This window comes from Acomys minous (assembly GCF_964271855.1).
Source record: "Acomys minous genome assembly, chromosome: 10".
Taxonomy (NCBI): Eukaryota; Metazoa; Chordata; class Mammalia; order Rodentia; family Muridae; genus Acomys; species Acomys minous.
Window position 1 is genome coordinate 17879534 of NC_140491.1, and position 13822 is coordinate 17893355.

A 13822-nucleotide genomic window follows, 5' to 3' on the forward strand; every position below is an offset into this window, starting at 1 on the left:
AACCATGGGAGCTAAGGAAAAATTTCATACCCAAACATTTGAAGTATCCCAAGATGCCTGGGAGAGGCAAACTCCTCTTCCCTAATATTTTAAAGCAAAAATGAATGACAGCCCCAGGCTGCTTTAGCCCATCTGTTCATGTGTCAGCTGGAAAATTCGATCTTCTATCATGTCAGAACAGTCTGAAACACAGAAAGCCCCTGATTCCCCTCTCCCCAGAGATGAGGTATCACTGTGTACTCCTGGCTGTCCTGGAACTTGCTTTGTAGATCAGGCTGGCCTCAAACTCAGAGATCCACCTGCCTCTGCCTCCCAAGTGGACCACTATGTCTGGCTCATAGGGCCCTCTTGAATCCACTACTTTCTCTTTTTCTTTTTTCTGTCTCTCTGTTTCTCTCTTTCTCTCTCTTTTTTAATTAATTTATTCTTGTTACATCTCAATGGTTATCCCATCCCTTGTATCCTCCCATTCTTCCCTCCCTCCCATTTTCCCCTTACTCCCCTCCCCTATGACTGTGCCTGAGGGGGACCTCCTCCCCCTGTATATGTTCATAGGGTATCAAGTCTCTGTTTCTCTTGTGTTGGGTCTAGAACCCAGAACCCGAAGTACAAGCACCCAAGCAGTCTGCCACTGGGCTCTCTCTCTTTTTAAGAAGGAGTGATCAAAACTCAAAGGCTACTAAAAATAGCATCCCCACAACAGCCAATACCATGGGCCATGCTCCTGACAGACTGTTGCCTTTGACGAGGGAAGGAAGTTGTATTTGTTGACAACAACGGATCATGAGGATATGACGTACCTGGAGGGGCATGCATCCTATTCTGAGGTCTGTAAGCACACAAGTGCAAATCATGCGCGTGGAGGGGGACAGAGGATAGAGAGCAGCCAGAGACTGTGGCACTTAGAGTGAGCTGTCGCCTTTCCCCATACTTCTCGATACAAAAGGGGTTTAGAGATAGCACTAGACCTGATAAGAGTGCACGCGCCTCTGTAAAGCAGTGCGTAGAAGCAGTCAGGATTTATTCTATAAATTGCTAAAAATCTTCCCTTCTTGTTGCGATCATAGTATTTCTCAAACAGTGATCTTTTAATTTGTATTCGGGGGAGAAGGAGTAGAAGCTTCCTGTCCTGGGATTCAGATCTCATTTCCCAGCTGCAGTCACAGGCCTGTCTGAGGAATAATCACATCCCAGGGCTCCCTGGATCCGCTGCTACAATCCAGCTTTCCAAGAGCTGCTTTTTGCAACTCACCATTTCAGTCCTTTTCTCTGGGGGGGAAAAAAAGTTACTTACAATTCATGCCTTGGTTAATGATTATTCCAGTTTTACAGTACCATTAAAATCTCTAAACCCATCTAAATGGCTTTGTCAACAGAAAAGGCAGATCATAAACTCCTAACCAGTTTTCTCTCCTCTAGATCACGTCATGACAGTTGACACTATCTAGCTTTCAATTTGTAGCTTTGGAACGAGGCCTCTCCCATCCCGTAACTAACATCTCTATTTTGGGGAGAAGCCTGCACTTGATTAATTTTCCTGCACCTCAGTTTTCTGAGCTACCCGATGGGTCTAAGACCTGGCTTGCGGAGCTGCTGAGAAGACGTAAGATGCAAATGATAGTGCTATGCAAATATTGCTATCTATGCAAATGAGGGCACGCATTCAAATAGCAGTATGCATTCAAAAGGTAGACTCATTGTGACTGTTGTCCTTATTTATGTTATAATTATTAGTTGTAATATGAACAGGCTTTCTCAAGGCTAGAGCTCTGGTTCTCCTTGGTCCCTAATAATAATAGCAGCCAACATTATCTGTGTGTTTATTTTGTTCCAGACATATCTCTTATTGCCCTGTATGCATTAATCTCACTTAATATCTACAAGAAGCTCTGGAGAGGGATGCTGTCTTCCTGTTTTGCTAATGAAGAATCGGAAGCCTAGATTTCTACAGCTCATGGAGGGTCTCCGAGCTAATAATAATGGAGGCTCAGAGTTGAGTCCCTTTGCCTCGCAGCCCTCTTCTAACTACTTACAGCAAGCCTCTGAGCTAGGAAGCAGAAACAACTGTTTGATGAGACATTACTGTGGGTGTAAGAAGTTTAGTGTCTTGGAAATGCTGGGACATAGACCTCCCTCATCTGAGTCCCTTAATGTTAAAAAAAAAAAAAAAAAGCCTGTTGGGACTGGAGAGATGGCTCCGAGGTTAAGAGCACTGGCTGTTCTTCCAAAGATCCCGAGTTCAATTCCCAGCAACTACACGGTGGCTCATAACCATCTATAATGAGATCTGGTGCCCTCTTCTGGTATGCAGGCACACATGCATGCAGGCAGAATATTGTATAAATAATAAATAAATATTAAACAACAACAACACCCCAAGGCCTGTTGCTAACATGCTCTTCAAAGTCTACCTAAGGGTCCTCATTGGAGTACTGTATAATCTGCTATGCAAGGTGACTGGGCATATAAGAGGACCCCCAATTTTTCCAGTTAAAATATAGAGTTTGGAATATACTTGTCGTTTAAGACACCTCTGTTCCAATGCACACCCTGTGCAGTGGACTTGGGCATGTGTCTATTTGCAGGCAGGGCACAGACAGCCAGGTGCTTTATTAAATGTTGGCAGACAACCAGTGCCAGCCTACACTGCCCCATGATACACAACCGGAAGACTCTCAGCCTTCCAAGTGGAATAGGCGGGTTCTGGTGGAGAGCCAATCCATGCTCATGTTCTCCTCCTTGAGGTACAGGAGGATGTGTGCAGCTTGCTCCTCCCGGCTTCATACTCTCCTCACAGAGCAGGATATATTAAGCAAGGTGAAGCAAGCTGCAGGTAAGTACCCGGTATAAGACACCCGAGTTTGGCATGGATTTTTCAGGTTAAGAAGTCATCTTATACACTGGAAAAATATGGCATATTCAAAATTTGACCAAAAATATTTAAAAAGTAAAATCACCATGAACACAAAGCAAGACCATAGTTAAGCATACTATTTATGTGAGAACTGTCTGCCATCTTCTTTTTTTTTTTTTTTTTTTGTCCTTTAGAAAAATTGATGAAAAAAGATTGAGAACTATTTGTAGACACTGACTTATAGATAACAGGGTGCCTATCAACATATTTCAGTGAGTCATCCCTGCAAACGGGTAGCTCCATCTAACCTTGACTCAGTTCTAAACAGGGCTCAGAGTCTACAAATGAGTCACCGTCTACAAATAGTCTAAAAAACATGTTTAGAAACATTCTTTAGAATTTTTTTCTTGCTTAAGACTACTGCCTTCCTATTGATTTCTAACCTCAATAATTCTGCCGTCTACCCTCAGCTTCCTTTCTTCTTCTTCTTCTTTTTCTTTTCTCCTCTCTTCGTTCTAAATTCTGGATGGTCTTGTAAGAACACTGAAGGGAAATTTGAAAAAGAGCAAGGAAAATAATTCTTATTCCTGCAACATAGCTCTTTTTTATTGCTTTGAGTTGGCATATTATTTTATCTTTACGAATTTTTTGGTTTGCATACATAATTTATAATTATATGATTGCGGTTGAAGCGAACAAACAATCTAACTCAGCTTTGTTTCGCGCATTTAATGAGTGCGCATTATTCCATTAAGCTGAAGTCCATAATTTATGTTGTTTTTTTCCATTGCTGATTTTTTTTTTGGTTGTTTCTAAGATTTTGTTCTTTTAGACAATTCCTAGTGAACATTTTTTTTTTTTTAACTTTGCCTCTGCCAAAGTTCCGAACACTAAATCAAATACTTCAGTGCCCAAAATGGAACTTTTAAAAATTTGGTCCAAATTTCTTCAACAATATTGATGTATTTTTACCAACTAACCTTAAGTCTACTTCATGTGGCAAGAATTATTCAGTTAGCTTAATCTTGACTACTTGGTAATTGGTCTAGGAAAAACTAATTCAATCCTGTTTCCAAATTACTGATAGCCAGCAACTGAATTCTTTGTATTAGCCATTTTTTAACGGTTGACTGTAAGCATGCGTGTTAGCTAGATGACTGGCATTTTATGAACAAGCATTTGGACATATCTGGGTATATCTTTGTTTTGTGACTCCATGACTGTGCATTCTTTCCTAGTCCTGTAGTGACTGATAACACCGCTGGCTTCTTCCCCAGTTCACAGTGATGTTTGTTGAAGGAGTTGGCACATTCCCACCCTTCTTAAATGGAAATCAGCTCTTCATCTAAACATCTGTCTGTGTTGTCACTGAAATTGCTCTAGCAATGGACAGTGAGGGTTTCTATTATCAAACATCCGTCCTTGCCTCATTTAACCTCAGACAGCGTTTTGTTTCCCGAGAATCTCTACTCCTCAGGTCTCCTGGTCTCAGGCTTTTTGGTCATTTTTGCTGACTCTGTGTCTTTGACTCAACGTGGAGAAGTGACCAGGTCTCTACACTCCTCAATTTGCCCTTCATTCTGCAGTAACCCATCCGTACACCCAAACGCACACCCTCTCACACATACTTGCCTACATACATCCATATGGTCACACACACACACACACACACACACACACACACACACACACACACACACACACACACACGTTCCTCACTTTCCCCTGCCTTCTATCTGCACGCCCAGGGCTATTTGCTGTGTATTCTCATGTTGGTTTTCCACCCTTTGCTTCTGTGGGTTGCCTGCCAATCCTTGTTGGCTTCCGTTTACTTTGAACTGGGATAGCCAGTGCCTCCTGGGATTCCATACTTCCCAAGCCTAACTCTGCCTTTGCTCAGATCTTACTTAGATAATGGTAACAGTTACCTTGTCTAGCAACCTGGGAATTCCATTAGCTACAGCCTCTCATTTTCTAACATCTAACTGAGTACCCAGACACCCTTAGTCTGTTTTTAGCTGGCCCATCCCCCTTTCTTTTCTTTGTTGTTCCATTGTTTCCACCTGGGATAAGTCTGCAGAGTTACGCCACTTTGTATCCTTGGATGTAGTCTTAATTGCTATCACTTCTCTTCTTGCTATAGCCAGAAGAGGGTAACTCATCTAACCCTCTTTGTCTTATCCAGAAAGGATGATGTTGACTCTCTCTCAATGGTCTGACTCTGTGACCAGCCACGCACTACCTCTTTCGTTGACATCTAAGATTCTTGCCTGCACTCTGCCACAATGACTCTCCTGTGTTTCCATGCATCTCGAGGTTCTGTGACCTAGAATATTAACTCTTTTGTCTTGCCCGCGCTGTCCGTACTAAGCACCTGTTCACCTCGTAAGATGCAGCTAAGGGCTCTCCTCCTCTTTTCACCTTGCACTTGTGTTATTCTCTTCCCTCTTAGTCTTACACAGACTGACAATCTTCCATCTCTCCAGTAGAGTCTAACTACTTGAGGGCAAGGGTCATGCTCATGTTTTCCTTTCAATGGCGTTTATGCCCTACAATTTAAAAACCAATCACCCAGGTGTGATGGTCCGAGCTGCTAGCCCCAGCTCCCGGAGAGGCTGAAGGAGAAGGATTGGAAGCAAAGGTTTGAGGCCAGCCTGGCCTGGAGAAATTAGCAAGATCCTGTCTTAAAACAACATTAGAACAAAAGAACTCAAGGTACAGTAACAGAGACGTTATGTTGTATGCTCAAGGCTTTGGGTTCAATTCCCAGCACAGCAAAAAGCAATCAACAACCGCTTTATTTTTTAATCATGAAAAATTTAATAAGTAAGTTCTAAGGAAGTAATCAAAGCTACACCCCCAGTATTGACTTTCATCCAATGTACTTATTATTTCCCTTTTTGGGGGGACCATAGATGTAGATCATCATCACTGGTTTTCTGTGGTGCTAAGAGCTGAATCTGGGTCTTTATGCACACTAGCTAAACACACTATCAATTGAGCCAGCCCCTATAATTATTTCTGAAGTGATTCCTTTGAACTTTAAAATGGAGTGTTTTATGAAAGGCCTTGCTGTGTATTTAGTCTTCAAAAACATAATTTCTAATGGCTGGATTATATTTGACAATATTATATCATATAGATATACCATAATTTATTTAACCATTCTTCATTGATGCATGCTTAATTTTTCCAATTTCAATATGCTAATGCCTCATTGAATAGCTTTTATTGATATTTAACAGATTTTATGAGATAGAAGAGTACAAGGAAGATTGATCATAAGTTTAATTTCTTCGAACTTTACCAAGTCAGTTAGAGATTTGTCTGTAAAGTAACAACTGCTTGGTGTATTAAAACTTTGTTAACCCTTTAGATGTTTTTCACAATGTTGATAATTACTCATGTTTAAAATATATTACTATTGCTCTAGATTAAACATAAAAAAGGAGTGTTGCTAAGGGAACCCCAGCTTTTCCATATTCTGATTTTGCAGTAATATAGCTTTTTATATAACCAGTTCATATTTGTGAAGTGCTTTGAAGATGAAAGCTATTATGTAAAGGCAAAAATCACTTCATAAAAATGTTACATATAAGATACAAAAATCCATAGACAGGCTCTAAGATTTTCAAAGCAACATCAACTCTTTCATGTAATCATTTATAACCACCGTCTTTAGACTAGTAATCCAGCATTCATTTATAGATTATTCTCAGAGTATTTTAGTGTTATCTATTGCGGTGAAATTGTTTTTCCAGTCAAAGGCAGTGGTTAGGAATGACGTTATTCATTTTAACCATGGTTATTGAAGTTGTAGCACATTTATAAATACATGAGGATAAATAAAAATTGGCCATAAGTATAAATTATTCTTTCTGACACCCAGCATTACGGCTACAAGGATTGGTATTTGGAAGCAAAAGATTTTATCGTGTGCTGTGTAGGCCTTAAAGTTGCAGCATTTGTAAATTGCGGCAGCTCGTTTTATTTCTATAGCGTATTAAAGAGAGTGGAGTGGGATGGGGTCTGATGAACCTAGAATCTCACGTGGAGTTTCTTCTCCTGTGTCTTTGACCACCACTCCATCTGATCATTGTATGACCACAAACTCCAGGCATACCCTGTAAACATTGGATAGCTTTCATTTGAGTAATACTCTTAAATTTTAATGCATGGAGTTGGTGTTGGGGAGGTGGATTAGCAGGTAAGAATGCTCACTGCACCAGCGTGAAGATCCAAGTTCAAATCCCCGGAACCTAAGTAAAAGAGTCTGGTGTGTCAGTGTGCACCCAGCAGTATGAAGGGGTGAAGATAGGAAGGTTATTGGAGCTTGCTCAGTGCTACCAGCTGCAGGCTCAGTGAGAAGCTTTGCCTCAAGAGAATAAGGCAGAGAGTGATAGACTAGAGTACCCAACATCCTCCTTTGGCCTCTGAGTATATGCACTAGTACACAAGTACATGTACCATACAGAAACACTTTACACACACCCAAAAACGAAATAAAATGCTGGTGTTTCTCTGGCTCACTCCTCTCCAACTTACCTTACACATTACTGCTGTCCCCCGAAACTGAGGCTACGTATTTTGAGTTAGTCCCTTTCATTAATGTAACACTCCTCATGTCTCATAGCAACTCACCAACTCCAGATGCTTACCAGACCTTCTTATGGTACATGCTTTCCTTGGCCAGAATTCAAAGTCAATTATAGTGGGGTTAAGGTCAGGCGACAGGGGCTGGAGAGATGGCTCAGAGGTTATAAACACTGACTGCTCTTCCAGAGATCCTGAGTTCAATTCCCAGCAACCATATGGTGGCTCACAACCATCTATAATATGATCTAATGCCCTCTTCTGATGTGTAGGTGTACGTGCAGCCAGAGCATTGCATATATAACAAATAAATAAATCTTAAAAAAGAAAACCAGGAGACAGAGTCGCTGCAGCTCAAGGCACCAAGAATTGGACCAAACTTGGGGTCACATCATGGTGGAAGTCTAGTAGCCTTGATTTAGCTGTTTTAGACTTCTCTTTTGGGTTTCATGGATATGCATGTGTGAGCTCAGACACCTAAGTTTGGTGGCAAGAGACATGACCCACTGGGCTGTCTCGCTGGCTCTCAACCTAGTGTCTTGCTCACTTAGTTTTAGTTGCTATTTTTTGTTCCTAAGTTTGTCCTTCCTGTGTCTCATCTAGCAAACTGAAACCTGGGCTCTGTCCCAGGCTGAACCTGGTTGGCTTCTTGAGTGCTGAAGCCCAGTACCCCAAAGGTCTTTTTATTACATTTCCCAACTTTCCCCCTAGTGTAAAAAGAAATCGACAAATTTGGCTTTCAGCATTATGGGGTCTAGTAATTCTCCAGTCTATAACAGTTTGGTACTTGGTGCCCTCCAGCATTTTTTATTGCATGTAATTTTATTGCTAAAAGGTTAGGCCATTTTGGCCATTTTACTTTAGACTTAGCCATCAAATATTGCTCACCGAAAATTAAAATCCCGTGTAATTTAAAACATAACCAACATTTAGCCATTTATTGGGAAGGGCGTACCCTGAGGCTCAGGAGGAGAAGAACCCTAGAAGCGGAACACATGGTCGATGGGCTCATGTTCCTGGAGGGTGGGTGGATGGGAGCACAGGTGGACCTAGTACTGCCTACAAGCAAGCCATGTCTCGGGCAATCTGATGAGGAGGTGTTTCCCTAACTGCAGTCCCCTTTTAGTCATCCATAAATATTTCCAGAACACCAGCCTTTTGTCAAATGGTGAATTCTTTCATTCTGATGTGACAAGGAATAGATCAGGGAGCAGCTTAGGGGAGACTCTTGCAGTGTGTTTTATTTTCTGAAAGGCTTAAGTGTGATTAAGAGGACGTTAAGATGGGATTTTTATAAACTTTATAACATTTTTGGTGATTGGGAAATGGGAAGATGCTTTGCATAATCGGGGATCTTTAGAAAATTACCCAAAGATGAAGATAACCTTATCTGGTCTTGAGTCTGGGGAATATGTCCTAAAAATGTGTCAAGTTTTCACAGAGACCTAGCCACTTTTGCGGTCAGTCCTCGTCATTTCCTACAGGGCTAAAGTGCTAAAGTGTGTGCATACCATGAGGCATGCAGCCAATACCGAAGCGCTTTTGGACCTCACCAATTGATGAAGGGCTCTTGCCTTGCTCAGGGTGGAAAGCTAGGTGCTGGTGTGCGCTTCATGCACTAACCAACTGCAGTCATGCACCAAAGAGTGGTGTCTCAGCTAGTGACTGACACACATACAGCAGTGGTCACCTGAAGGTGAATTGCTCAGGGACACCGCAGTCTTCTTGGTTGTGTAAGTACTCCACGGTGTTCGTGTTCGAAGGTTGATGGTTTCTCGTAGCCGTGCGTGCCTGAGAATGTATCCTGTTGTGGAGTGACACATGACTATATACATCACACTTAAAATCTCCTTAATGAGTTAGTGATAATAGTTAATAGTGATGATTTCCCAAAGGAAAGTAAGCGTACGAGCTGTTAGTGTTTAACGTGTGACTGGGGAGCTCTTAAAGGGAAAGCAAAAGCCAGTGTGCAGTGTATTCTCTCTGCTCTAAGGACTATCACTGGCATAGTCTACACCAGTGATTTTTACAATGTCATTTGGCATTGCAGGCCACCATGGGCCTTTGCCATCTCTTTATCCCCAGGCTTCTCTCATGAGGAAAAAAAAAAAAAAAAAAAAAAGGACCTTGGGCTTTCTTATTTCTTTCGCTTTGGACACTAATGTCATGGTACCTTCTGTCCTCTCCTTCCATGTCAACCTAAATTCCTTTTTTCAAGGAAGGCATAAGCGCTATGGTCAGTCTTAGTTGTCAACTTGAATGAACTGAGAGATGCCTCGAGGATTAGGAAAGTGAGACTCCGATAATGTCCGTGATAGCATTTCTAGAGACGATCAGATCATCAGGGCTCTGACCTGATAAGTAAATGAATCTAGTGATGGATTCGTATTGTGGCAGCACTAAAGGCAGGTGGTGAAGGTGGGGCCTAGTTGGAGGAAGTAAGTCATCAGGAGCATATTCCTGGAAAAAAATACATATTTAAAATTATGAAGCTGTGTGACTATTTCATACACGTATGTAATGTATTTGGGCTACTCTCCCCCTCCCCCCCATTCCTTTCTTAGCTCTCATTCCTATTAACACCCCCTCCTCCCTACCTGTCTCTTTGTTAGATTCATCACTTTTTGTTTTGTTTTGGGACCTATGTGACCATTGGGTTGGTGTGATCCACTAGGCCCTCAGTGGGGACACAACTGAAGGCAATGACATTCCCCTCTCCCCCCTGCTTCCCTGTCAGTAGGAAATAGTACAGCAGGGGTTGGCAGGACCTCTCCATCCATTGCCTACTGTGGATGGGCCCGTTCTTGTACAGACCCAATGAAATCATCTGCAGTTTTTAGAGTTTGTGGGAATGATGCCCTACCCTGTTTCCTTCATCTAGTCCCTTTCTGATTTTTGACTGTCCTGATGTTAAATGCTCTGTTCCTCCATGTCCTCTGTCATGACTGACTGACACCTCTGAGACTATGGGCTGTGACAAGCCTCTTTTCTCCTTAAATTGTCCTCTCAGGTCCTTTGGTCACAGTGACAAGGAAGTCATGAGCACAGTGGCCTATCTCTCTCCATCTTAAGCACCACACACTTAAGATGTCTGTGTTGGCTTTAGATTCCATTTATAATGATTTTCTTTGATTATTCTTTTCACAATGTCTTTTATTGTTTTCCTTATTGTTTGTCAGATTCCAAGCTCCTATGATACTCTCTGGCTTGGTGTGGGTGCTGAATGATAAATATTTATCAAAAAATTAATTGATTAATTGATACAGAAATGCCCAACATAAGCATGATTCTTCCTTCAGCGAGGCGACATGACACTCTCCTTTTCGAGCTGTCTTTTGGCCCTACCTTCTGTTTAACTATTGGAGAAGCTGACTGATTTTGATAAAATTTGGTACACCGCAGAGCACAAGCCCCATCTTGAATTGGATTTATAACTTAGTCTGTCATCTTGAATCCAAATGGTGGCAGATAAACCTTGACAAATGGGACTTTGAGCAGATTTCAGTACAGTTTGGTACACGGATCGATGTGGCATTTAATTGAAATGTGTGGAATCTTACATTTAACAAATCTTAACTCTAACCTGAGCCCACCCCAACCCAATTTTCCCTTTAAACGACACCGATTTCTTCAAAACTTAACACAGCGGGGCTAGATTAAAAGTGTCCTGGGAGGTGAAAATCAACAAGGACTTTTAATCGTGGATGTTGAGCTATTTTCTCAAAATGTCTTTGCATCCCTCAACCTGACAAGGCAGATGATGGACACAGTATGTCTGCATGGCATCTGTCAGCCAGACCGTGTGGAAAGGCCTAGAAGGACAAAGAGGGACTGTCGGGGGGAGTCATTCTCAGCCATACCAGCATGCCAAGGGTAGAAGCAGAAAGAAGAAAAGAGTGCCAGCCTTGGGTCAGTGGAAATGAGCCTGTCCCATGATCTGTCCCTCATTAGGACTATTAAGGTCCTCAGATTTAGCACAGGAAGCATTCTGAACATAGTTGGGAAATTTTTACTCTGATAGTTGGCCTTTCATTTTTGAAATCCATGATATGCCATTGGAAGTTTCATTTTTTGTCTTTTTAGCTTAAACTTTATGTGTGTGTGTATATATGTATATATATATATATATAATGTGTGTGTGTATATTGGTGTGCATACGTGTGTGTACTGGTGTGTGTGTATGTGTGTGTACTGGTGTGTGTGTATGTATGTGTAATGTGTGTGTACTGGTGTGTGTTTGTATGTATGTGTATGTGTACTGGTGTGGGTCTAACATGTCATAGAGCACACATGGAGTGAGATGCCAGCTGTGGGAGTCAGCTCTCTCCCTTTGCCACTTGACCCACAGTGATGAAGTCAGGCCAGCAGGCTTCTTTACTATCTCAGGAGCTCTTCTGGGTTGTCTTGCTGGAAGAAAACCCCACAGGCGATGTTTTAGGAAATAAAGGTGTTTGTCTCTTTGCTTTTGTTTCAGGGTCTGTATGCCTGGGCTTGGTGCGAGCTTCCTTTGCTGTAGCGTTGGCACGTGCGTTCCTCTGGGGCTTATTTGTGTCTGCAATCGCATAGCAGTTCCTAGCAACTTCCAAAACACAGAAGGAGCCGGTGCCAACATGACAGGCAAAAAAGACGAGTACACAGACTGCGGGTTGTTTGCTATTTGTAGCAGCAAATTCTGACCTAAGTCCCCTCCAGAAAGTGGCCCTTTGAGTGAGTAACCATCAAAGTTTCATTTGATGTGTTCTTAAAAACGCACCTCTCTCTCCGGCTTACTCCGGTGCACACCTCCTCCTCACTCCCAGCCGGGCACACCCCCATTCCTTCTGATCCTTCCCATCTCCCCCCTTTTGATGGCCCCCCAATAAAAGGTTTATTTTAGTTGATTTATTGTGAATTTGCAATCTGTGTATACACACACACACATATACACACACACACATATATATATATACACACTCACATACATATAAACCAAAATATATATTATGTATGTTTGAAATTCAAATATATATAATATATATTGTATATGTATATTTGAAAGAGAACAAAAGTCACCCACAATTCAATACTTAGAGATAAATGACATTCACATGAGTGTAGTGTGTCTCTTCTTAGCCTCATTCCTTTGCCTAGAAGTGCAGAGATGGGGAGAAACTATTTTGTGGCAGAAATATTACAGCCTTTTCCTTTCTGCTTGTTCTCTGTGGTCTGAGAAATTCATCCCGTGGCCTTGCCAAAGATGGAAAAGAACAAATATCTTTTGTTTGCTTGTCTCTCCTCTTGCGTCTGTGCAGACACCTCTTCGCCCTTGTATCACTCGACCGACTGTTTGCTCATTTGCTCCCTCGGACCGCGTTCCTCCCTTCTCTTGCTCTCTTGGCTGCAGGAGTCCAGGGCTGCCCTACTTATCTCCCGGCCTGCAGTCCTCTGAGTTCACACTTGTAGCTTCTCCCTTCCCGGGTGTGGAACTGAATCGTACCTTCCTGCTTTTGAGCAGCTGATGGCAGGGACAGTGTCTGAACCTTGAAGCCCTGAATTGTTGTCCTGGTTTGCTTGAATCTGCTCAGCTAGAGACTTAGGGATTCTTAAAAAAAAATCCAGCCTGGCTTTGTCCATTTGTTTCCTCCATGAGCACAGAACCCCCTTTACTTCCAGGAGGGGATGGTGAGTGACATATGGTTCATTTGTTCTCTCTGCTTGTTCGCTCCCTAATCAGGGCTCAGGAAATAGATATTATAAACTCATTTTGGTGGAGAGAAAGCCAAAGCTTGGTGAGACGAAGTGGTTTGCTTACAGTCACCGTGAAAGGAATTTTGCTTGTTTGTTTGTTTGGTTTTGAGACAGTGTTTCTCTGTGTAACCCTGGCTGTCCTGGGACTATGTCTGCAGACAAGGCTGGTCTCGAACTCATTGAGATCTGTCTGCCTCTGCCTCCTGAGTGCTGGAATTAAAGGTGCGTCCCATCACCATCAGGCTCGTATGTGAGGATTTAAAACCAGATCTGCACAGTTCCAGTGCGTGTGTGTCTACCATCTACAGAGCCTTCTGGGGGTGGGGGTAGTAAAGGAATCTTTAGTCCTTCCGTGCAAGAAACCTCTGGATAAGGCCTAGGGCTATCTGCCCAGGGGGAGGTAAGTACTTTACCAAGAGAAGCTGTACAAGTAAATGGACCCAAGAAAAAATGAACAGTCCCTAAATTAGGAACAAGCTTCGGAAGAATGTGAAAGCTAGACAGGACCTCTGAAGGCGTTATGCAAACTGGAGATAGTCAATCTGGCTGGGTATCACCCATTAGGTCAAACCACACGAAGGCGTCATTTATTACATATGTGAAGGCATCAGAAACCCCCCTCAGGTCCTCACACCCCCCCCTTTGTTT

At 42.4% G+C, this 13822-nt stretch overlaps 1 long non-coding RNA gene across 1 annotated transcript in view; it reads left to right on the forward strand.

Moving 5' to 3' along the window:
• LOC311607771 overlaps positions 1-12055 on the forward strand; it is a 46000-nt gene extending 33945 nt beyond the window's left edge. Inside the window, exon 2 of the long non-coding RNA XR_014782734.1 lies at positions 11922-12055. This is a non-coding gene — a long non-coding RNA (uncharacterized lncRNA). The remainder of the gene's footprint in view (positions 1-11921) is intronic.
• The last annotated feature ends 1767 nt before the right edge of the window (positions 12056-13822 follow it).